General features: G+C 36.7%; 1 protein-coding gene and 1 non-coding gene across 2 annotated transcripts in view; one reads left to right on the forward strand and one right to left on the reverse strand.

Moving 5' to 3' along the window:
• LOC117078438 (teneurin-1-like) overlaps nt 1-26,242 on the reverse strand; it is a 348,633-nt gene that overhangs the window by 11,061 nt on the left and 311,330 nt on the right. The window lies entirely within an intron of this gene.
• On the forward strand, nt 24,923-25,025 carry LOC117078690. Its single transcript, XR_004435118.1, has one exon. It is a non-coding gene; the product is annotated as a small nucleolar RNA U13 (small nucleolar RNA).

A 26,242-nucleotide genomic window follows, 5' to 3' on the forward strand; every position in this document is an offset into this window, starting at 1 on the left:
AAAACAATTAGTCAGGTGTGGTGGCATGTGCCTGTAGTCCCAGCTACTTGAGAGACTGAGAGCATCATTTGAGCCCTGAGTTTGAGGTTGCAGTGATCTATGATTGCGCCACTGTACTCTAGCCTAGGTGACAGCGTGAGACCTCATCACTAATAAATAAATAAATAAATAAAATTTCCAAGTTGTGAAAGATTGAGAAAATAACTTTTTGGACACTCATCAGGAACTTGCAAATTTGAATTCCATTCAGAGGAAAACATTAAATCCGGAGAAGACTTCCACTTCCAAACAAGATGGAGTGACAGGAACCAAATTTATTCTCCTGCCTTAAATGACAACAATGAAAGCCACACAAAATGTATGAAACAACAGTTTTCAGGCATTGGGCAACAGATAATGAAGGACAACAATCCCTGAAATATGAGAAACAAATTAAGTAAACCCTGTAAGAATTTCCAGGCCGCAGGACAAGGAGGGGGATCATAGGTAGAGCCTGGTAGTCTCTCTGAGTTGAGAAGACTAAGCTGGTAGTGCGGGAAGGCCGAGATAGCTAGAGTTTCCAGTACAGAGTACCAGAGAGGAGAGAACTGCACAAAAAGAGAATTCATAGATCTTCAGAGTGTCCCCCCACTGCATATTCACCTGCACTCTGTACAGCACATGCATGCAAGAAAACCAGCTGAGAATGAAGAGCCATCTGAAAGGAATAAAAGAAACAACTTCTGAATCTGAAACAGGGCTGGAAATAGTCGCTGTTTCCAACACCCACAGTGGAAAACCTCATAATTCATGGGCATTGAATAGAATACTCAAAACAGGTTTTGAATTCATAGATAGATGCTCCTCCACTTACAATAGGGTAACATTCTGATAAACTCATTGTAACCTGAAAATATTGTAAGTAAAAAATGCCTTTAATACACCTAATCCACTGAACATCATAGCTTAGTCTAGCCTGCCTTAAATGTGCTCAGAACACTTACATTAGCTTACAGATGAGCAAAAGCATCTAACACAAATGCTATCTTTATAATAAAGTGTTGACTATCTCATGTAATTTATAGAATGCTATATTGAAAATGAAAAAGAGAATGGTTGTATGGGTACTCAAAGTATTTTTTCTACTGAATGTGTATTGCTTTTAAACCATCATAAAGTCAAAAAATTTTAAGTTGAATCATTATAAGTTGAACCATTGTAAGTTGGGGACTGTCTGTACACATGTGTATATATAGCTTTGTTCTAGTGTGTGGTTAAATTACTTGGCAACATTTTTATCCTTTTGGGTCTTGCTATTAAGGTGGGTACAGAGCAATGTTGGCCCTAGATGTCTTCATGTCTTATAAAGTTATATGTATACTTACCATATGATCTAACTATTCCAACCCTCAATATTTACCAAAGATAAATAAAATCATATGTCCTTACAAAGATTTGTACACAAGTACTCATAGCAGCTTTATTTGTAAATTTCTGGAAATATAAACAAAATATAAGCTGGAAATAAAGAACATCAATAGGCAAACGAGTGCAAACTCTGGTACATCCATAAAATGGAATACTACTGAGACATAAAAAGGAATGAACTATTAGCATAAATAATATAATGACATAAACAAATATCAAAATAATTATGCTGAGTTAAAGAGGCCAAACAAAAAGTCTACATACTGTGTGCTTCCAGGTATGTAAGTATCCAGAAAATGCAAACTAATATATAGTGAGGGAAAGCAGATCAGTGGTTGCCTGGACTGGGGTGTGTGGGGAATGGAGGGTATAGGCTTATAAAGCAGTGAAAGGAAACTTTTAGGGGCGGTAGGTAGGTTCACCGTGATGATTGTGGTGATGTTTTCATGGATGTATACATATGTAAAATTTACCAACTCACACACTGTATATATAGTTTATTGTATGTCAATTTTACTTCAATAAAGATGTTTCTAGAAAATACAGGGGGAAGACAAGAATATTTTCTGCTTGTCTAATTTAAATGTCCAAGTAGAACACTGGGAGCAATGAAACAAAGCAGCAAGGTTGATAAAACAGAAAAACCAATCTGTGTTCACACACTGCCATCAATGAGGGAAATGGACAGATCAATTTCTCTCAACTTGTCTGCCTGCCATTTTGATTTTACTCCAGTGGAATCAGAAGGGCTTAAATTCTGGATACCGAAATCCCGAATGCCTAGATTGTTACAGACTAATGCAAACATGACCAGCAAATGAGGTTTAATCCTAATCTGGCAGGAAAGATTCATGGGCCAATCTGGGCTCAATGATAAAGTAGCATGACAGATTAGGTAGAGTCAATGATATCGGTGACACATTTGCCATTTCCACCTTAAGAGTCTAGTTGCCTTTGTTTTGTCCCATAGCTACAGATTTCTCTCATAATCCTGGCTATTCATTCTGGTCGAATGCATGTCATTTGTTTCCAAGAACTAGATGAGAGGATATGGTTAACTCAGTGCAAATGAAGCCCTACTATTTAAAAAACCCTGATATAAATGATGAATTGATGGGTGCTGACGAGTTGATGGGTGCAGCACACCAACATGGCACAAGTATACATATGTACCAAACCTGCACGTTATGCACATGTACCCTAGAACTTAAGTATAATAATAATAAAAAAAAAAACCCTCAAAATCTACTTCTCAACAATAGGAGGTTGGTAATGTAACCTTTGTTTGCCGTTAATTTCTACAAAGACTCTTTAGTGGCATAGTATATATAGTATATATAGTCAATGGCAGAAAGGGTTATTACATACAAATACTAACATAGTAGTCATATACTCTTGTAATCAGGGTCAGTCAACCTCATTCTGAAGTACAGTAGATCTGAACCAATACAATTATTTTTGAGAGTGGTATTTACATTACAGTCCTATCATTACAAACTTTTATTTAGAAAGAAAGGCCATTCTCCATTAGCTGTAGAAGTTGTAAAACTAACTTATCTCAGTTACCAGAAAATTCACTTGCAACTGACTAAGTATAAGATTTTTAATTTACCCACTTCAAGTAGGTAGTTCTGATTTTAAAGCATGCATTCCCCAGTTCTGGGGCACAAATGGATGGAGGTCAAGCTACCAAAAAACATGCAGTTTTACATATCAAAAAAGGAAGAAAGTAAATCCAAACATGAATTTAGCATGTTTTTTTAGTTTTATTTTACTTTAAGTTCATGTGCTGAATGTGCAGATTTGTTACATAGGTATGCATGTGCCATGGTGGTTTGCTGCACCTATCAACCCGTCATCTAGGTTTTAAGCCCCGCATACATTAGGTATTAGGTCCTAATGCTCTCGCTCCTCTTGCCCTTTATCTCCTGACAGGCCCCGGTGTGTGATGTTCCCTTCCCTGTGTCCATGTGTTCTCACTGGTCAATTTCCACTTACGAGTGAGAACACGCAGTGTTTAGTTCTCTGTTCCTGTGTTAGTTTGCTGAGGATGATGGTTTCCAGCCTCATCCATGTCCCTGGAAAGGACATGAACTCATCCTTTTTCATGGCTGCATAGTGTTCCATGATGTATATGTACCACATTTTCTTTATCCAGTCTATCACTGATGGGCATTTAGGTTGGTTCCAAGTCTTTCCTATTGTACACAGTGTTGCAATAAACATATGGTGTGTGTGTTCCCTGAACTTAAAGTAATTTTTTTAAAAAAGAAGATGCTAAATTAATGTTTGGATTTACTTTCTTCTTTGTCTTTTTTAATATGTAAAACTGCATGTTCCTTGGTAGCTTGACCTCCATGAATTTAGCATTTCCTATGTACCAAACTCTGAAACATATATTATTTCATTTAATCCTCAGAGTAGCCCTGAGAGAAAGGTTGTTATATACATATATATATATATTTTTTTTTTTTTTTTTTTTTGAGATGGAGGATGGAGTCTCGCTCTTTTCGCCTGAGCTGGAGTGCAGTGGCGTGATCTTGGCTCACTGAAACCTCCGCCTCCTGGATTCAAGTGAGTCTCCTGCCTCAGGCTCCTGAGTAGCTGAGATTACAGGTACCCACCACCATGCTTGGCTAATTTTTGTACTTTTAGTAGAGACGGGGTTTGCCACATTGGCCAGGCTGGTCTCGAACTCCTGACCTCAGGTGATCCGCCCGCCTCAGCCTCCCAAAGTGCTGGGATTACAGGCATGAGCCACTGTGCCTGGCTTATTAGTCCTGTTTTTCAAATAAAGCACCGAGATTCATGAGAGATTAAATAAATTGTACAAAGCCACACAGATACCAAGTGGCAATGCTAACTTGGAACCATTTTAACACCATCCTAATGACCTCATGCAGCATATGAACTTATAAGCAGCACATTCAAATTCACAGCTTAGTTCTCATTTGTGCAATATGCATGTGGCGGATGCTAGAACTTCCTGCTTCTTGCCTCCCAGGTTTCATTCAGTTCACTGCTGTCTCCATCTGGATTTCCACAGCCAGCCGCCAAAATACTTTGAGGGATATAGCAGCCAGGAGACAATGGGTATTTTTGTCACTGACAATATAAAAAGAGACCCTTAAACTATGCATATTATTAATAGCTTATTGTTCTATATGAATTTACCACATTTTTGTACCTCCTTTTGAAGTATATTCCACTCTGTACTAATTCTTATGGATTCACTTTACCCGCAACTTGTCACTTTGACTCACTGAAAACAACAATGATATTTTAGAGCATATTCTGTGCTTCCAGACAACACAAACAACATCTGTGTCTGCAGGCGGACAAATAAAAGAAAACATTGGCCTCTCTTGTGTTTAGCTCCCTAGCACAGAGCAGCTGCCTTGAGGAGAGTTTTGAAATTATTTAACAACATTAACAAAGATGAGAGGAATAATATTCACTGAGAAATGTGTGTTGGGATATTACTTCAGCATGTTATCACCCAGCTAGAGGAAGCAATCAGATCAAATTTTGGGGGCAGTTCCTGTTTACAAGGTAGTATTATCACCTCATGCTAAATAGACAAAGCCTAAATCTGTGATCTACATTCAGAGTTTTACACGTATCACAGTATACAGAGAAACGCTTTGAGTTGAAAATATTCTACAGTTTCTGATAAAATGTTTAGGAACATTTTTCTTTATTTTAAATGTATCAAGGAGGTATGGAATTAGATAAACGCATGCTTCTCTTTACCTCCACACTATCATTTAGTGCTAACACTGCAGGCAATTCCTGCAAAATGCATTTTTCAAAACCTCTCAAAGTTAGAAAGCAAATGCAAACAGCAACAATAACATTAGTGCTTCGAGTTGGAAACTTACATTATCCAAATCCTTATTATCACTGCCTCAAACACTTAACCTGAGCAATCAAATTAATGTTTCAGGCATTTAAAAAACAATGGACAATCTATATACATGAATGCATGTTACTTTTACACATTTTGGGAGGATATGCAGGTAAAACAATCTATGAGGATTGCTCAAGGACATTAATGATATACAGGATAGATGTAATATGAGTCTACACGATGCCTGGAACAGTTGACTCCATTTGGTCCCCAAATCATCACCTTGGGGGGAAAAAGCACAAAGAGTCAAATAGTGATTTGATAGTGTATTGACAAAACACATGCTTGACTGAATCTTCACTTTTGACATAGTTCACTGGTTCTAAGATTTCTCCTAGGCACAATTTAAGGTAGATCTGTTCCTTTTGTCATCCACTGTCTGTCACCCTCTCCCTCCCCATATTCAGCATCAATTACTTTGGCCATTGTCACTTCCTTTTCCAGAATTCTAGCTCCATTTCTTTTTTCCCCCTTTCTTGTTCAAATGTTCTCATTCGTGGCCAGTTGTCTAATAGCACAGCACTGTGTCAGCAAATCTGACAAAGTTAAACTAGGTTTGGTATACTTTCTCTTCCCTAACGCCAATTATACATTATAATTTTTTTTTTTTTTTTTTGGACACAGGGTCTTGCTCTGTTACCCAGGTTTGGAGTGCAGTGATGCAATCACAGCTCACTGCAGCTTTGACCTGCTGGGCTTAAGCCATCCTTCTGCCTCAGTCTCCCAAGTAGCTGGGACTACAGGTGTGTGCCACTATGTCCGGCTAATTTTTTAATTTTTTATAGAGATGAGGCCTTACTATGTTGCCCAGGCTGTTGTCAAACTCCTGAGCTCAGGTGATCTTCCTGCCTCTGCCTCCCAAAGTGCTGGGATTACACGCATAAGCTACTGCACTTGGCCTATAATTTTAATAGAGCACTTCAACCCTTAGTTTTCATGCCCTCGGTCCATATGTTACTCAATAAGCACTCATGGAGCATCTACGGTGTGATAGACACTGTGGTAGGATCCAGGCAGATTAGAGAGAAGGAAAAAGATATGTCCTCTTCCCTCGAAGGGCTGACAATCTATTGCAGACATGGAAATGATGACAGGACAAGCAGGGAAGTAAGTGTCATGATAGATCTATAGATAAAAGGCTGTGGAGTCCAAGCAAAGTGAAGGACTCACTCTGCCTGGACGACTGAGACAGCCTCCAGAGAAGTAATACTTTGAGTTTCATCTTAAAGAATGAATGCACCTCTGGTAGGTTAAAAAGTGGGTAAGAGCGTTTCTAGCACAGAGAAGTGTGTGTTCAAAGGCAAAGACAAGTGCAAAGGAATAATGAAATTAAAGAACAGCAAACAATTTTCTGCCTCTGTACTATACGTGTAGGGGTAGAAGAACCAGTAAAGTAGGATGGAGCCAGTTTGTAAAGGGCCTTATATGCCATACTAAGGAATTAGGCCTTGTTCGTCTTAGATTATATCTTATGCTGCTTACTATTCCTGTATGCTAGGGCTCCAGAATCATTAATCTGAACACAAATAACTGAGTTTACAATTTTTTTGCATATGTCTACAAAGCAGCCTGGAAATTCACTAGCTGTGAATTTTAATCCAAAATGTAAGAAAATTCATTTAACTAGAAAATATTTATTAACCACCTAACATAGCAAACATTGTTCCAGGTATCAGAGATAAAGCAATGAAGAAAACAGGCAAAAATCCCTGCAGTCATGGAACTCATATTCTAGTGGGAATAAATTTGTGATAACTGTGCTCAGTCAAAATTTAGTATCAGAATCACACAGATTTTCATCTGCATATTAATCTGTATGTTATTGTCTATGCACTTCATCGGGTATTAACGCAGGTTCCTCCACAGGGTCAGCAAAATGAGTATATGAAAGCAGTGACAAATAGGAATTTAGCTTCTTCCATCAAACAGAAATCTACTAGGTGAAAACCATGTCAATGATTCTGTGTACAGTATCCTCTATTTGAAGGAAGTTGAGGACCCTGGGAGACTATGCTGAGATATGTCATATTTGTCCCTGTTCTGTGTATTCACTTTCCTTCCCAAAATATTTTTGGCTAAATACTTGGAAACTCAATATCCTAAGAGAGGGGATAAGGAGGGAGGGAGCAAGAAAGAGGAATGGAGAAAGGGTTGGGGAGAGAGGCTTATTTTGTTTGAGGGGAAGAGCTCTTCTAGTCAACCCAGAGCCTACCTGCAACACTATAATCACCACGGGACTTCATAGATGGGGAGCTGGGGTGGGGTTAGGGGGAGAAAAATGGAATTACTCCACAGCGTAGCTATAAAATTGTAAGTATAACACTGTTCTACTTCATGACGTATAATCAATAAATAAAAGTCCAGTCTTGAAAGGGTGTGCGATATAAATGCCAAATAATATTTGCTCTGAAAATTCCAAATCTGGGTAGGGTTATTTAAAAACAGTTCACTTGTGAACAGTTTGATTTTAGCATTGGGCTAAAATTATAAAAAGACAACTTTTCATTCATCTAGGAAATCAGTTTTATTTCTTAACCTACATAAAATTCAAATGGGCCTTAGGAGAGGTGTGAAAAGAAAGCTAACTGGAAAGGCCATTTTGAATTATAATTATTCATATATAAAATTAAAATATATTAATCTGCTGGTATATTAAAAATATCACTAGATTCCAAGACTACCTTTCAATAAGAACTCTTCCATTAAGAATAGTAAAAAAATATAAAATTGGATGCACTGCAATGTAAAAGTTGGAAAAACATTGATCATAATTTTTTTCTTACTAATACCATTCGCTTAAAAGAGATACTGGATTTTTACAAATAGAAGTAGCAATTTATATCTACTATACATTTATAACATTCCCATAGTGATTCCATAAATAAATATTTTACAAATATAAAGAAAAAAACAAACTTCCACACCCTCTCTCCAAGCTCTTATATTAAAAAAGAAATAACCTAGTTCTCTCAATAAGGTGACAGAAAACTACTTACTGCTCAGACATGCATTAGTGTGTGGAGACTAGGGTACCATTAAAGCAACTGGAGGAGGTAATTTAGTAAAAGCACCCCCTACTAGTTTGAAGAGTTAATGTGTTTCTCTCCTGTTAAGTGGGTGATTTCTGTTTGCTTGCCAGCAACATAATGACCAATATATGGTACACACCGTGAGCAATGGGCCTTCTTGATAAAAATGATTAATAGGTACATAGGTCTATACATATATACACATATGCATACAATTCTCACATTGTGAATTTAGCCATACCTTAATTTATGCTTTATGAAACACAAGAGACTGGCTCCAGTGGAATATTCTATAAAACCAGAGGCCAACCTCCAGCCAAAAATAAAGACAACAAATTTATGACTGCTTTCTGAAGTAGAGAATAATGGAAAATCTTACTATACTATAAAGTATGGAGAAACAGGCATACGCTTATACCAATTTTTGTATTCACTAACTGTCACTCACCATAGCCACTGCTTGTCATATGTAATTATGGTATTTTTTGATCTCCACAAAATTAATAATAGTCATAACAGCAACAACAAATATGGTTACTTGTCCTGTGGCAAACACTGTGCTATATACACTTTACATACATTTTGCATTTAATACTGAACAATAGCTTCCTGAGGTGTGTACTATTATTAATATCTTGTATTGATAAGCAAGAAAACTGACTTTAAATAGGTTAAAATACTTGACCATGGTCACCATTGCTAGTAAGAGGTGAAGTCAAATTCAAATCCAGTTTTGTTTGCATTTAACACCTTTTGCTTCTAATATTGCTTTAGTGGCAGAAAGGCTATGCATTCACTTTGTTACAGGTAAAATGATCTCTTACTACATGTATATCTGCTGGTGGTAAGAAGGTATAATGTAATCTAATATGGATCTCTAATTTCAACAAACTTAATGTCTGGTAATGGAAACAAGATATATCCCCATATATATTGTAGAGTATATAACTGGAACCTAATGATTGGTTCAGGCAATAAACACTAGGAGAGGAACACAGAGGAGGGGAAGAATAGAATGAGAAAAACGGGTCAGTGACTCTTGTGGAGCTGGTAGATTAAGCTAGGATTTGATGAATGGGTAAGGTTTGAACGAAAGAGGGTAGAGTTTAGACTCCAGTACTGTTGTCCAGGTTGTATATCCAACTATTCATTTGTCATTTAGATATTTAAAAGATGCCTTACATTTTAAAAAATGTCCACAGCTAACTTGATTATCACTGCCTTCAAATTGATCCTCCTTTGCCATTGCCTTTTTATGAATGTAAGTATCATCCATTCATTTGCACAGGCCAGAAACCTAGGAGTCACCCATACCATCATTTTTAACTTCTAATTATAGCTTGAGCCAATCCAGTTTTTTCCATCTTCACATTCAATAATCTCTGGCCTAGATGACTGCAACAACCTAACTGGTACCCTTCCATCCAATCTTGTTACCCTCTAATCTATTATTTGCAATGCTACCAGACAGAATGCCAAAAACTAATCACATCACCTCCCTTCAGTATATTCCCATTACATTTAGGATAAATATAAAAATCTTTAACATGCTTTACAAAGTCATATGTTATTGGTTCCCTGTCTACTTCTCTGGCCGCTCACTCTCTTGCTTCTGCAACATGTACTTCTTTCAGTTTCTCAAATACGCCATCCTGCTTTTCACCTCATGACATTCGTGCATGTTGTTCCCTCTTCTCCTTCTTGCCCCTTTCCATCTCTTCATTTGGTTAATTCTTTCTTATCTTTGATTTCATCTCACTTCCTTGACCCTCCAGACCAGATTAGGTCCTTCTTTCTCTGGAGTACTTACCACAATCATCACATCATAATTTTAGGATCAGTTTTATAATTATATAATAACTCTCTACTCCTACCAAAATGTAAATCTTCGGCTGGATGTGGTGGCTCACGCCTGTAATCCTAACACTTTGGGAGGCCGAGGCAGGCGGATCACCTGAGGTCAAGAGTTTGAGACCAACCTGGCCAACATGGTGAAACCATGTCTCTATTAAAGTTACAAAAATTAGCCAGGCATGGCAGCCCATGCCCATAATCCCAGCTACCCGGGAGGTTGAGGCAGTAGAATCGCTGGAACCCAGGAGGTAGAGGCTGTAGTGAGCCGATTATCACACCACTGCACTTTAGCCTATGTGACAGAGTGAGACTCTGTCTCAAAAATTTAAAAAAAGTAAATTCTGGCCGGGCACGGTGGCTCATGCCTGTAATCCCAGCACTTTGGGAGGCCGAGGCGGGCGGATCATGAGGTCAGGAGATTGAGACCATCCTGGCTAACATGGTGAAACCCCGTCTCTACTAAAAATACAAAAAAAAAAAAAAATTAGTCGGGTGTGGTAGCGGGTGCCTATAGTCCTAGCTACTCGGGAGGCTGAGGCAGGAGAATGGCGTGAACCCGGGAGGTGGAGCTTACAGTGAGCCAAGATAGTGCCACTGCACTCCAACCTGGGTGACAGAGCGAGACTCCATCTCCAAAAAAAAAAAAAAAAAAAAAAGTAAATTCTCTGAGGGCAGGGACCATGTCTGTCTTACTCATCATATATAAACCAGTATCCAAAAAACTTTGTACACATAGAAGCATAAATAAATATTTGGTGAATATAGCAGTGCATCTCAAAAGCATTCTAAGCAAGGATGATAGTAAAAGCACACCATTAAAGAATTAAGACTCCATATCTGGAGGACTGATGATTGCATGAGTGTAGCTTCAGCATGGAGCGCTTTGCTCAGTAAATATTCTAGTCTGGCTGGTTTAAAAGGTTCATACAGATGGGAAAAAGGGAGAAAATACTGGAAAAAAGATTTTGAAGGACCTAAAATATTAAGTATTTCAGGATTTATTCTACAGGCAATAGAAAACAACCAAAGGCTTGAGGTGGTTCAGAAGTACCTGTCAAAAATCTGCTGCTATCCCAACTGCATATGTATTCTCCCTTTTAGCCTGGTGCTTCTAAATATGTGTCCCTACTTTCAGTATCTCTAGATCATTCATGTTTGGAGAGACCCCTACCCAACAGAACTGCCACATGGTGGAATGTTTGGCTTACAGTGATTCCCCCAGTGACCATCTATGTACTGCAATCTCACCTCTTTGAAAAAACCATTCTTCTCCCCCCATTTTAGACTTGTGATCTGAAAAGAAGCTCCTACCTTTGTATTGCAGTCTTTGCCACAATTGTAATTGTTTAAGGGGTGGACACCTGATCCAGTCTAGGCCAATCATATTTCCCACCTGCTATGGTTTCAATGTTTTCCCCCTCCAAAACTCATACTGAATTTTTTTTTCTTTTTGAGATGTGGTCTTGTCCTGTCACTCAGGCTGTAGTGCAGTAGCACCATCATAGCTCACTGTAACCTTGACTTCCTGGGTTCAAGTGATTCTCCCAGCTCAGCCTTCCTAGTAGCTGGGACCACAGGTGTACACCACTATGCCCAACTAAATTTTTTAAAAGAATTTTTTAGAGATGGGGGTCTCACTTTGTTTTCCAGGCTGGTCTCAAACTCCTAGGTTAAAGTTATCCTCCTGCCTGGGCCTCCCAAAGTGCTGTGATTACAGGCAGTTCTCATGTTGAAATTTAATTGCCATTGTAACAGTATTAAAAAGTGGGACCTTTAAAATGTGATTGGGTCATGATGAGGGCTTCACCCTCATGACTGGATTAATGCCATTATTGTGGGAATGGGTTAACAGTTTGTTACCACAGGAGTAGGCTCATTATAAAATGGTGAGTTCACCCCCTTTCTCTCTTCTCTCTCTCTCTCTCTCTCTCTCTCTCTCTCTCTCTCTGTCTCTCTCTCTCTCCTCTCTCTCTCTCTCTCTCTACCTCTCTACCTCTCTACCTCTCCACTCCTCATCTTGCCCTTCTGCCATGTGATGACACAAAAAGACAGCTCTAGCCACTGGACTCCCCAGCCTCCAGAACGTGAGTCAATAAATTTCTGCTCGTTATAAATTATCCAGTCTATGGTATTCTTTTGTAGCAGCATAAAACAAACTAAGAATGGACCAAGACACCTCCTACCTGTCCCCACTGATTAGTCCAGATATTGATATGGGAAATAAGCTAGGCCAATCCAGGTTCATTTTCAGGTTTTCTTAATTTTTTAAATGTTTACTGAAAGCAGGCAGAAGAGGATCCCTTTCCTTTTAGTTAGCTAGGCTATAAGGTTGATAGCCTGGAGCAGTCAGCAGTAGCCAGCTGTCCATCTTGTACATAATAAAGCTGGCCTGCAGAGAGAGGTAGGCATAAGAGGAAGTCTTGACAGTTTTCCAGTCCATGACTCTAACCTGTGTTCCAGTTTTTGCTAAGACCATGTTCCACCTTGTTGTTTGGTTACTTGAGCCAAAAAAACCTTTTTTTTTTTTTTCGTCTTAAGCTAGTTGGAGTTGTGCTACCATCATTCACTGTCAGAGTTCTGACTAACACAAATATCAGAAGTGGTGGCCTGGAGATGAATTAGGAAAGTATCTGCATGATCAGGTCTCTGCTAATGAATGTTTGTAGCTCATTCCTTAACCCCACACTGACTTCCTGGTTCTCATTTTTTGAGATGGATTTTACACTGTCCTTTACTATATCACCTCCACATCCCCAGGACCAAAGAAAGCCTGGTTCACAATCAGTGCTTGATAATTATCTATTGAACTGAATTGAATTGTGATAAATTCCTCCTATAGATTTTTAATCTTCTCATCTCTTCAACTTCAATATGCCCTGTTTATGTGCTTGCTCTGCCAGCTAGTCATTCCCTTTTTTGCTGCCTCCTGGTATAATTTGACTCTGGACACCCCTGTCTAATTCATTCATTTTCTGTGCAACTTTCTGCTCCTTCCTAGTACATTCAGTGGCTTATTTGCTTTTCTCACTTTTATCAAGTGAAATAAAGCCACTTGACTATTATTTGCTCATCACTCTTCCATGATAGCCAGGTAATCTATAGGCTTAGAATTCTCTATGCTCTGACATCAGCTTTGTCCCTAGAAATGAAATAGAAAGGGAACATCTAGCTCATAAGATGTGGACTCAATTTCAAGCTCTGTTTTTGATGCTGGTTCTTAGCTCAGGTTAAACAAACAGAAACCTTTTCTACATTCTTCCTTTTCTACCCAGACCCCCTGGCCTGAGCTTCATATCCTAGCTCGGGCTATCTCTGGAGTACAGGAATTAATATTTGCAAGTGGGAATTAGAAGGAGACAAACAAAGAAGATACGGATTTTTTTTTTTTTTTTTTTTTTTTTTTTGAGATGATGTTTGGCTCTGTTGCCTAGGCTAGAGTACAATGGCATGATCTTGGCTCACTGCAACCTCTGCCTCACAGGTTCAAGCGATTCTCCAGCCTCAGCCTCCAGAGTAGCTGGGACTACAGGCGCGTGCCACCGCATCCGGCTAATTTTTGTATTTGTAATAGAGACGGGGTTTCATCATGCTGGCCAGGCTGGTATTTAACTCCTGACCTCAGGTGATCCACCTGCCTTGGCCTCCCAAAGTGTTGGGATTACAGGCGTGAGCCATTGTGCCCAGCTGATGCTGAAAATTTGAGCCAGATAGTAACCAGTTTTCTAACAGAAGCAAAGAAATGTCATGGTGAGGCTCTGAGCCTGAAGAGAAATTACAATAAAAAAAAATACTATCCGTTGTCCTACCCATTCAATTCCTTAAGATAAAAAAAGTGAAAGTGGCCTTATTCAAGTCAATGTTAAATAAGAGAAGGGAACTGACATTCAGAAAGTGCCTACTTTGTGCCAGACACTGTGTGAAGACCTATCCATATATTTCCTACTTAAAGATACATTCACTGCAATGACTCAGAGAGGTAGGCATTATCACTTTACAGATAAGAGAGCAAGGTCAAGTCAAGTAACCTGCCATGTTAAGTAATATTGGCAATTTTTTAAAAAATGGAGCTAGGATTTGATTACAAATCTGTTCCCATTCAGACTGGGTAAGCCAGACCTTCAGGTACCTACACTCCAGCCACGTCTATGCTAAACCTTGTCTGAACATTGTCCTGTGTTCCCATTTTGCTGCTCCAGTGATTCTTTGCATAGAAAGCCATAATTCCCCATATCTACCTCTTTGAAGTTGCAACAGTTTTTCAAGGTTCACTTCAAATTATCTCTTTTCTAAGCCTTGCTTTAGCCAAGGTTAACCTGGCCCTCTCTATAGTCTCACAGTGCCCTATTCAAACTTTTATTTGATACTCATTGAATGCCTTAGAGTGGTACTTTGGTTTGTCTATTTCTTTCGCTACAACACTGAACGGACAGATAACAATGGCCATGTAGATTCTTGGCAGATTGTGATATCTGTGATATTACCATCAATTGAAAGCTGTGCCATGATAGTCTACAAAAAAGATTACAGGATAAATAAATTATGGTTCAGTCACACAATAGAATATTATATAACCTTGAAAATAAATGAGCTATGTACATTAACATGGATGCATGTCACTAATGTAACATTGAGCACAAAAAGCAATTCATAGAAAAACAATATGATTTTATTAAGAAATAATGTAAACATGTGAAACCGAAAAACATATTTTTAGGGATGCATACATACATGGCAAAACTATAAAGAAAAGCAAGGGAATGATAAACACATTTCAGGATGATGGTCATCTAGTAGGGAAGTGAGGGAAGAGGGTTGGGATCTGAAAGGATCACACAGCAGAGGCAAAAAGGTATTAGCAATGCTCTATTTCTAAGCTACATGGTGAATACATAAAACTTTAATTATTGAAACTCAAGCCAAAAATTTCAACCAAATGACTTTTTTTCCTCTAGCTCTCTACTGTAAGAAAATAAAAGTGAATGAAAAGCAAACGCATCATTTCAGGGATTTAATCAATGAGGGTAGCTACCAGGGGTTTTTCTGTACTGAAAAGAACTTGGCATCAGAGAACTGGGTTTGAATCCCGGCTCTATAAATGTAGCAATTGTCATTATTATTAGGCTCCAGGCAAAAAGAACCGATACTCAAATAATGAACATAAGTCACTAAAGATCATCAGTCATAGAATGAAGGTTCAAAAATGGTTAACAATGGCCATGTAGGTTCTTGGCAGATTGTGATGTCACACTGGGCTAGAAAAGGAGTCATTTTAGAAAGATTTTCAACAATCAAAGATGGGAATTTACAAACACATGATTAATTCTGAATCAACAACAACAAAAAAATACGGATTAATGAAATTTCTCATTCCCTAAACATCATGCTGACTGAAAGGTTACTATATTTTCACTATGTTTGTTGTTTGAAATGCAGAAAACACATAAATACATAAACACGCAAGCACAAACACGTTTTTTGTGTTTTTACAAGACTGAGATCATGTTATATGTAATGTTTTGCAATTTTCCTCTCAATGCCATCGATATCGTTCTTATGTTAGAATATGTAGATCTACTTAATTTTTTTTCATATTTGCAAGGAATTTCTTTGTCTGAGGCTACCATAATTTATTTGACCAGAACCACACATTTAGCTTGTCTCCAACTATTCACTATTATAAGCAATGTTCAATGGCCATCCTTGCATATACACCTTTCTGTACTCTTGCTCTATTCTTTCTGTAAGAGAAATTCCTGAAAGTCTGATTGCTGGGTCACAACGCATGTGTTTTTTGAATTTTCTTAGATTCTCACAAAAAATTGTTCTAATTCATATTTCCACCCATAGTGCCAGCTTCCTCATACCCTTACAGTAAATTTTTGAATCATTTACTTTTTCCTTTTGCCAAACTGGGTGAAAAAAAGTTATTTCATTTTTATTTACATATATTTATACTTACATTCTATTAATTTGAACATTATTTCATATGTTTATTGATATTGTGTAATTGTTTCATTTTATATGGAATGTGCTATCCATATATATTGCATTTTGTATGTACCAAATATTATCTCCTAACCTATTGCTTCCCCCCACCCCTTACTGTTGTTTATGGGCATTCAATTTTTATGTTATCAAATCTGTCATTTTTTTTTTCCTTTATGAGTTCTGGGTTTCATGCTTCACTTAGGAAGGCCCTTTATACAGCAAGACTTTTTTTTTTTTTTTTCTAAAGACCTTACCTCTAGTTTCCCTTAATCTCACCCCCTATTTAATGACCAAATAATGCTATCAACTCAGGCTTTGTCCAACTCCATCAAGAGAGATGTCCCTTCCACACATCAAGAGCTACTGCTGTTTATTACTCTTTATCACTCTTATTTATACTGCATAAGATGTTTTAGAAATTACCCCCCAAAATCTCATTATTACAATTAAATAACTCCCTATCTAACTTCTCCAATCTTGTCACAAGGCAACTGATACTCACTGTAGAGTGACAGTCTTTCCATACCTTTCTCTAGACTCATAAAAATATATACAAACAGACACATATAAAAAAAACTTTCCATTTATTTTTATGAAAATTGGGTATTTTATGTATTATACTACACTTGTTTGTTTTATATAACAATATAACGTGCATGTTTCTTTAAGATAGAATATGCTTCTAACTCATTCTTTCAATATCTAGAAATATTAAATGTTATATGTTATAAATGTACTATTAATTATTTAACTAGTGCCCTATTGCTGGACATACAAGTTACTTCCTTTTGTTGTCATTGTTAACCCTACAATGTCACTTTTATAATCCTTCTCACTTCTCTTCCTAACCCCATGAGATCTTCTGGGTCTTGTTACTTCCTCCCTCCTTCTCACTCCCACTCCTGTGTTTTGTTGGGATAGTTTAGTATATTTAGCTAGACACTTGTGCTGTCCAATATGGTAGCCACTAGCCACATGTGACTATTGAACACTTGAAATGTGGCTAGTCTGAACTGAGATCTACTGCAAGTACAAAATACATGTGGGATTTTTAAGACTTAGCACAAAAGAAAAATGCAAAGTATCTCATTAATACTTTTTATATTGATTACATGTTGAAATGATACTATTTTAGATATTTAAGTCAATCTGCCTTTCCATTTAGATTTAATTACTTTTCCAGATAGCCAGGTTCATTGCCCATCATTGTTTCTTCTCTCATCTTGAGGTCTCCATTCTGATTCATTTATTATTTAGTTTGAGTTTTTTCTCAAATATTTTTCACTGGTGTATGAAAGTGATATATTTTTTGAATTCTTACATGTCCTCAAACATCTTTCTCTGACCCAACTGATGAATGATACTTTGACTGGATAGTAAGTTACTTGGTTTGCAGTCTTTTTCTCTTAGAAATTTCTAGATGCTATTCCACTGTCTTCTAGCTTCCATGATATAGATGAGAAAACCATTTTTTTCTTTGTAGATGATTCAGTTTTTCTGCCAAAAAGCCTGAAAGATTTTCTCTTTATCCTTGAGATTTAGGAAGTGTATCAGTGTATGTTTCAGTGTAGAACAAAGTATGCCTCTTTTATACATATTTTTGCAGACCAGCTTTTGGCTTTGTTAATCGCACATTGAAATTTTCTAATTATTTTAGCTTATATTTTTATTACTTTTGTACAGATACTTTTATGTGAAATATATATGTATATATTCTTTTTCTGTTCCTGAGTTGAAAGATTTTTCAATATTTCTTTAAATTCAGTTAATGCTATAAATTTTCCTTTAAAGAAATTTAAATTTAACTGAATTTAAAGAAATAATAAATTTTATTTAAATGTATATTTCATGCAAAGTCTTGAAAATCTCACATATATTTTATACTTGCAGCTATCATGTTTTTAGCCACGTCCCTCGATTATTTAGGAAGTAATACCATTTTTGTTTATTTTAAAATAATTTTAAAATTCTCTTTTGATATTCTCTTTGATCCAAAAATTACTTACATAAAGTATTTTATGGTTCTTCTAAGTTTTTTTCCTGTCTACTTTTTCTGGTCTTTGAATTGTTGATTTCTAGCTTTACAGAATTCTTGTCAGAGAATGTTATCTGTCAGATTTCCGCTTGAGAATTTATTAAGGTTTTCCTTGTGGCAAAGTACATGATAAATTTTGTAGATGGTCCAGGGGCATAAGATACAAATGTGGTTTTGTTTTTGGCATTAGAGTATCTAGTTCTATTTATTTGACAAAATATTAGGTCAAGCTTCATAATTAGATTATTCAAGTCCTTGGTATTATTTTTTGCCTACTTACTTTTCAAATTCTAGTAAATCTGTATTTCACAACTGTAACTGCAGTTTTATCAAATGCTTCACATATCATTCCATACAGTTACATCTAATAAATATTTGTTTATGGAATGAATCCCTCTAGGTTCTATTTTAATGTTTTTGGCCTTAAATTCCACTTAATCTGATATTGACATCCTTACCCTATTCTCTGTTTATTGAAAATTCCCTGGCATATCTTCATCTATTCCTTTATTTTGAAACAGTTTCATCATTTTGTTTAATGTTTGTCACTTATATATGTACTTAGCTAAAATGTGTAAATCTGAGTGGTTTTGTCTGGAAATAAAATTTGTCAACCCATTTCCATTATTGTAACAAACACAATGTCTTAATCATAGTATAACATTGTATGTTTATTGTCTTTGTGGTAGGCAGAATAATGCCTAAAGACGTCCATATTCTAATACTCACAATATATAAATATGTTAGGTTACATGGCAAAGGGAAATGAAGATTGCAGATGGAATTAAAGTTAATAACCCATTGACATTAAGATGGGGAGACTATTCTGAATTATCTAAGTATACCCAATGTACTCACAAGGGTCCTTAAAAGTAGACAAGTGAGGCAAAAGAGTCAGAGAATATATGATGGGGAAGATGGATCAAATAGACATGAAATCACTGGCTTTGAAGATGGAGGAAGAGATCGTGAGCCAAAGAATATGAGCAGCCTCTAGAAGCTGGAAAATGCAAGAAAAACAGGTTTTCTCCTAGAGCTTTCAGAAAGGATTATAGCCTTGCTGATATCTTGATTTTAGCCTGGTGAGACTCATTTCATACTTCTGACTATCCAGAACTGTAAGATAACACATTTCTGTTGTTTTAAGCCACTAAGTTTATGGTAAGTTGTCATAGTGGCAATAGAAAACTAATGCAATATTATAAAATGTAAATAACAGTTTGTTTCCAAATTACTGTGGACAGTGGATGGATAATGGGGAAAAGTCAATTCAAAAATTAAATGAATTAATATTCTTACATTGTTTGTTCTTCTTTCCATTTCCTTATTTAATTTTCGAATTGACTTTTTGTCCCTTATCAACCCCTTCTTGGCAATCTGCAAATTTACTGGTACTTTTATTTTATAATACATTTCTTTTTTTTCTTATACATCTTTTTTATTTTTTTACTTTTATTTATTATTATTATTATACTTGAAGTTCTAGGGTATATGTGCACAACATGCAGGTTTGTTACAGATGTATACATGTGCCATGATGGTGTGCTGTACCCATTAACTCATAATTTACATTAGGTATATCTCCTAATGCTATCCCTCCCCCCTCCCCCCACCCCACGACAGGCCCCAGGTGTGATGATCCCCACCCTGTGTCCAAGTGATCTCATTGTTCAATTCCCACCTATGAGTGAGAACATGCAGTGTTGGCTTTCTGTCCTTGTGATAGTTTGCTGAGAATCATGGTTTCCAGCTTCATCCACGTCCCTACAAAGGACATCAACTCATCCTTTTTTATGGCTTCATAATATTCCATGGTGTATATGTGCCACATTTTCTTAACCCAGTCTATCATTGATGAGCATTTGGGTTGGTTTCAAGTCTTTGCTATTGAGTTTCTGCACAGCAAAAGAAACTACCATCAGAGTGAACAGGCAACCTACAGAATGGGAGAAAATTTTTGCAATCTACCCATATGACAAAGGACTAATATCCAGAAGCTACAAGGAACTTAAACAAATTTACGAGAAAAAATCAAACAACCCCATCAAAAACTGGCAAAGGATATGAACAGACATTTCTCAAAAGAAGAGATTTATGCAGCCAACAGACACATGAAAAAACGCTCATCATCACTGGCCATCAGAGAAATTCAAATCAAAACCACAATGAGATACCATCTCACACCAGTTAGAATGGCGATCATTAAAAAGTCAGGAAACAACAGGTGCTGGAGAGAATGTGGAGAAACAGGAACACTTTTACACTGTTGGTGGGACTGTAAACTAGTTCAACCATTGTGGAAGACAGTGTGGTGATTCCTCAAGGATCTAGAACTAGAAATACCATTTGACCAAGCCATCCCATTACTGGGTATATACCCAAAGGATTATAAATCATGCTGCTATGACGACACATGCACACATACGTTTATTGTGGCATTATAATACATTTCAATCTAAACTAACAAATCTTTCCGTTATAATGCCCCATTCATCAAGCATTCATACTATCTTAAGTCTAATTGTCTTTTAATTTATAAACAACAGATAACATGAAAATTAGACCTAGAAAGAGGGTGGCAAGAACTATGTCAAATTTAACCTTATTTCACTTCCACCTTCTCTTTTCCAATATTTCTTTCCTTTATCTCTAACACTCTGCCCCCAACCAAGTATGTACAGTTCAAGGCTCTCTACCACAGAGCTTTGTGCTAGGCATGACCTTCCTGGCAAATATCTTATATTTAGACCAAACTTCCTATCTCCTTTCTTAAGAGTTACCTGCTCTGTGTTACCTGTTCTCCCAGGGACCATGACATTTTGTTATGTAAACCAATGAACAATTTCATACTGTTAATGAAGCCAACACTATTTATATGTGGGACAATGGCTTAACCTTTTTGAAGTGGTTTTGTTTTCCAGATGGGGACGATAATTTAATCAAAGAAATGACTCTTTGAGGCTGGAAATTCCAGGCATTGTGGCAGGCTATACAGGAAAGCATTTGTGGCTGGACGAGGAAGGAGTCTTCTTCATGCCATACTTCACTGTGCACTATCTAAGTGGGCTCCTACTCCACCTGCATGAAATCAAACAAGTACTAACAGTGTATGAACCACCATACCAGCTAGATATCCTGGCTATAGAGGCTATTGTGCCTCAGGGCCGCTCTAGGGCAACCACATGAACAGATAATTGGGCCTGTGAGCTGACAAATCAACTTGTACCCACACCATTAAGCAACTGTAATTCACTCTGAGTCTAGCAGAGATCCCATTGTTTACTGCTATAAAATAAACTCTATAAAACTTATAATATGGAGACAGAATTTACATAATGCTGCATAGGGTACCTTATATCACAGAATACTAATAAAACTTTTATATTATAGAAATACATTTTAATAATGTTGTGCTTAAGAATAATTATACTTTGAATGATTTTCATGAGAGGCATCTTTCCGTACATTCACTTCAATATTATGACTGGGTTTTCTCTTCTAACCTATATTAGTTAATAAATTACTTGGATTTTAAAGGCTATGGTGAGTTATGGACTTAACTAAAACATGGACTTCTAAACTGGCTTGCATGATTCCACATTGGCAGAATTTAACTGCCATTATGAATTACTTGTTAATTATGCTATTTACAGTTTATATGCATACTTGAGACTTTTAACATGTTTAGCATGTTTCATTTTTTCTCTGCATAAAGAATAAAAATCAATAGGTTTATGTGTGCTGTGTTGAATCATATTTTAAAATAGAGAAAGTAATTAGTGTGCAATTTTGGCTATTGTTTGCGTGGTTGTTAAACCATAAAAAAATAAAGTGGAGAACAATGAAAGAAGAAAATTTATGTAAGTATAACTAAGGTTGTCAAAGGAATAGTTACAAAGCTTATAACTGAACCCAAATGTTCAGCATTGAATCAAAACTTTGGAACTGGAAGAGGGTTTTGCATGTATCTGTTCTAGTGGGTCACATATTCAAATATTTACATGGGCCAGGTAAATAACATAAATGAGTGAAGTGGCTCAGATATGCCCACATAGATTAGTAGTGGCTGTAGAAACCCAGAGAGGGCATGCTCTGTCTCAGAGGGATCAGCTTCAGCTGGTTTCTGCCCTTTGGGAGCACAGGCCCAAGTTTGCTGGACTTTTCAATACTTTGAGACAAGATGGAAACCAATACTTTTGTATGCTGCTTTTTACTTTTAAATGCTAATAACTAATTCAATTTTTAAAGTGTTAGTATCTATGAAACATATAGGGTACATGGGATGTCAGATTAAATCTCTGATGAAGCCCAACAGAAACGAATTTTACAGAAAAGAATATGGAAACATATATTAAGTCACTTACATGCTGGCCACATTTGGAGAAAGAACATGGGATTTGAACTCAGGCAGATGCAAGTTGCAATTCTAACTCTGTCACATAATCACTAGGTAATGTTAGGCAAGTTTTAAAAACTCTCTGAGCCTTGATTTCCCTCTCTTAAAATGAAGATAACAATACTTGTTGCATAGTATGCTTGTGAAGATGTATAAATTAACAGTAACATGTGGGAAGTGCCTACAGTAGATCTTGGCACCTATGAAACACCACTCTTTTTACCCTTTTCCACCAGTCTATGTGCCTACCCTGTTTTATTATTATTTTTTTCAATAGCAATTCTACAAACTTGGAATTATATTATGCTCCACTTCCTACTAGAATGTAAGTTTATATGATGGTAAGCAATGTGTCTATTTCTTTTTCACTGCTGTATTCCCAACACCAAAAATACTGCCTGACACGTAAGAGGTGTTCAATTAATGCATGTTGGATAGATAGATTAATGATTTTAATAAATTTTAGTACAATGACTCCTTCCCTTTAATGAATAAACACATGCAGTACATATATGTTATCCAAGCTCATAAACCAAGTTAATGCTGTACTGGAACTTGAATTCACATCAAGTTATTTCTCTATGATTACTTTCATTGCATTATTAAAGTCTGTCAAAATTATGCAATGTTCTACATGGACATACTCGTCTCTTGGGTTTATAAAAAATACAATCTTTGAGGTATTTGAATAGCTTTGCAAAGGAAGTCTTCCTCACACTTCTACTGACTTTGGTGGTTAAAGGCACTTGTACTGCTCTATGGATTATTCTAGGTTTTTCATTCTGACAAAAAGACTATTAACTGCCTTTGTAAATCATAATGACAACAGTTTTACACATATCTGGCATATTATACTTAAAATACTGTAAAATGAACTCAGAACTGCAAATGTTAGTTGAATCTCACATCAATCTTTTGGGGTAGATGGGACTGGAACTATTTTCCTCATTTTAAAGAGATATCAGAGACACCCAGTGATAAATGCCTTACCTAAAGTCACAGTATGGATAACTAAAAGATCTGGCAATAAACCATAGTTCTAAGGTGATACTTTATATTCACGGGACCTATCGAAGACTTCCCACTATAGCCAAGACTGCTGTATCTTACAATCTGGATTTTTTCTTCCTCTCCTCCCGTACATAGAAACTAGCCTGACCTGGGCTCTATCTCCAACCCTGCTACCTCTTATACTTCTACTTGGTATTAATACAACAAACTTTACTGGCCAGAGCCCACCGAGTGATAGAAAAATAAACAAACCAAAGACCTGCCCTCAAGAGCTTTCTATCATCAGTGTAACACAAATATTTAGTCTGGCTAAAATATATGTCCCTTGTAAGAAGTGTTATGCCTTAAGGGACTATATGAGGGGGGAAGAGAGAAAGATGCTGGTGTTAATCTAATATATTGCTTCTCAACTCAGCATACCTATTAGAATCCCCCAGGAGCTCTGGAAAATACCAAAGTTTGGATCAATCTAGGGTGGAGTCTGGGCAGTGGACTTTTTGAAAGTTCCCATAGGGATCCTAAGGTACAGCTAGTGTTGAACCACCACTAGTCTAAATGGAATAAATTGCACTGTAGGGAAATAACTAAGGAAAGCAAAAGACAAATACCTACAGACAAACCTGACTTCCTTTTTCCTTGTAATGCCAGTCAATTTAATTAAACAGATCTTAATGCCAATTATATTTACAAGATTTTCATTGAGGCAGTAGCTTTCCTGAGACTTAATCTCCAATGATTTTAAGAAAAATATTTTCCTCCCTCAAATCTGACAAACCAGTGTCCATTTGAAAATGATGTAAATATGATCAATTTTGTACTAATGTACAAAGTTTGGCAGGTGAAAACCTAAGTGTACACACAAGCAAATGAATCAAAACTGAAATAACTGTCTTAATTTTTATGTATAATTCAAGTGAAACTTGGTTTATGTCCTGATTTCTCTGCATTGCCCATTTTCTTACTTTAGTTTGTTTTTATTTGGGATGGCACTTGTTTACCCTTCTATTTTCAGCTACAACCTACGTTTGGGTTCATCCATCTAAGTTATTTTGGTTTGCTTATTTTTACCTCTTACTTACACATATTTCTTTTCTTTTTCTTAAAAACCTCCATATTTTTCATATATTCCATGTTTCCTACAATAGTCATTTCCAATATATTACATCAATTTAGATGGAAAAATTTGTGAGCTCGGTCTAATAGAAAGGAATGACAATTCCTTAAAGAACATCTGTATAGATTGAAGCTAATTAGAGACATAGAGATTTTATCCAATGATGTAAGTGCAAATAGTCCTTTCAGCCTTGGAATCTGACTCCATAGGTCTTCATATTCATGTGTGAGATGTGCCTCTTTCAAACCTTGTTATAACTTTGGCACATTACCCATCTGATGTGAACTTAGATCTTTTTAACACTTTTATGTTAAACATAAAAAAACAACGGGAATCTAGGATTTTGTGGGAATGGCCTGAATGACTTCTTTGAAGGGTGAAATTGAGGTTAAATATGTGCTTATCCAATAGCTATAGTAATATTTGTATACCTTTCTCTACACTTTCCAATCTGTCCACTAAATCAGTACCATATTAATCTTGTTAAAATGCCCTTTAAATGACCATGCTATGCTCCCACCTTTCATCATCACACGCCTCCCATTTCTTAATGTATTGAATTTAAAACATTTGACTTGGTTTTCAAAATACTTTGATACTCTGGCCCAACCTAACTTATTTTCTATTGATTTCAAGCATCTTCCATGTCAATCAAGCTGGTCTCCCTGTTGTACTATAAAAATACCAGGGTGTTTTTATTTTGTTATGTTTTGTTTGTTTTTTGCCTTCCTCTGAATTGTTCTCAATGTGCATAGATTTCCTTCCTTTTCTCACTCTGACTCTTTAAATTCGACCTGTCTTATGAGTTATAGGATGAGTTCCAATTCTTTTCTGAAGACTCTCCCAATCTAGTGCTCTAACTGATCTCTCCTTTTTCTAACATCCTAAAATACTCACCCTCCCCCGAATGTGGCATTTGATTAAATATAGCTTTGTCACTATTTTAGTTACTTTAAGTATGTCAGCCCTGTAAAGAGTCTGAGGGGATTGTTTATGCCTGTTCTAATATATCCTCCTTGCTTCTAACTTGGTTCTAGGCATATGGTTAAGGCATAATAAATATTTGCTGACTGCTAACTGATGCTGGTGTTGCCTAGTAGCCTGGGCCTATACACACTGTCAGTTCTGTCAACAGAGGCTGCGAAAATTCTACCAGAGATTATGTCTGCACAAAAATAAGCCTTTGGCATAAATTGCGATGACTGCCACTAGAGAATTCACCTGCAGGAAAGGGACCTCAGGCATATTACTTGGTGCTCTCAGAGACTCTTATGCCAGGTTTTCCATTGTCAAAATACAGCTAAACCATGTGCTAATGTCATGATGTGAGTCTCTCCAATAGTTAACTGTAAATCTCTACCTGCTTAGTTTTCTGACGTGGTTTCAGCATACTAATTTCCAATAGGCTATGCCTCAGAATTACCATGGATTACGAATTTGTGGAAAAATTGGACATACTCTGAGAGTCAAAAATTAGCATTTTAAAGAAGCACTTTAT

This window comes from Trachypithecus francoisi, unplaced genomic scaffold, assembly GCF_009764315.1.
Source record: "Trachypithecus francoisi isolate TF-2019V2 unplaced genomic scaffold, Tfra_2.0 Lachesis_group6, whole genome shotgun sequence".
In the NCBI taxonomy this organism is placed as follows: Eukaryota; Metazoa; Chordata; class Mammalia; order Primates; family Cercopithecidae; genus Trachypithecus; species Trachypithecus francoisi.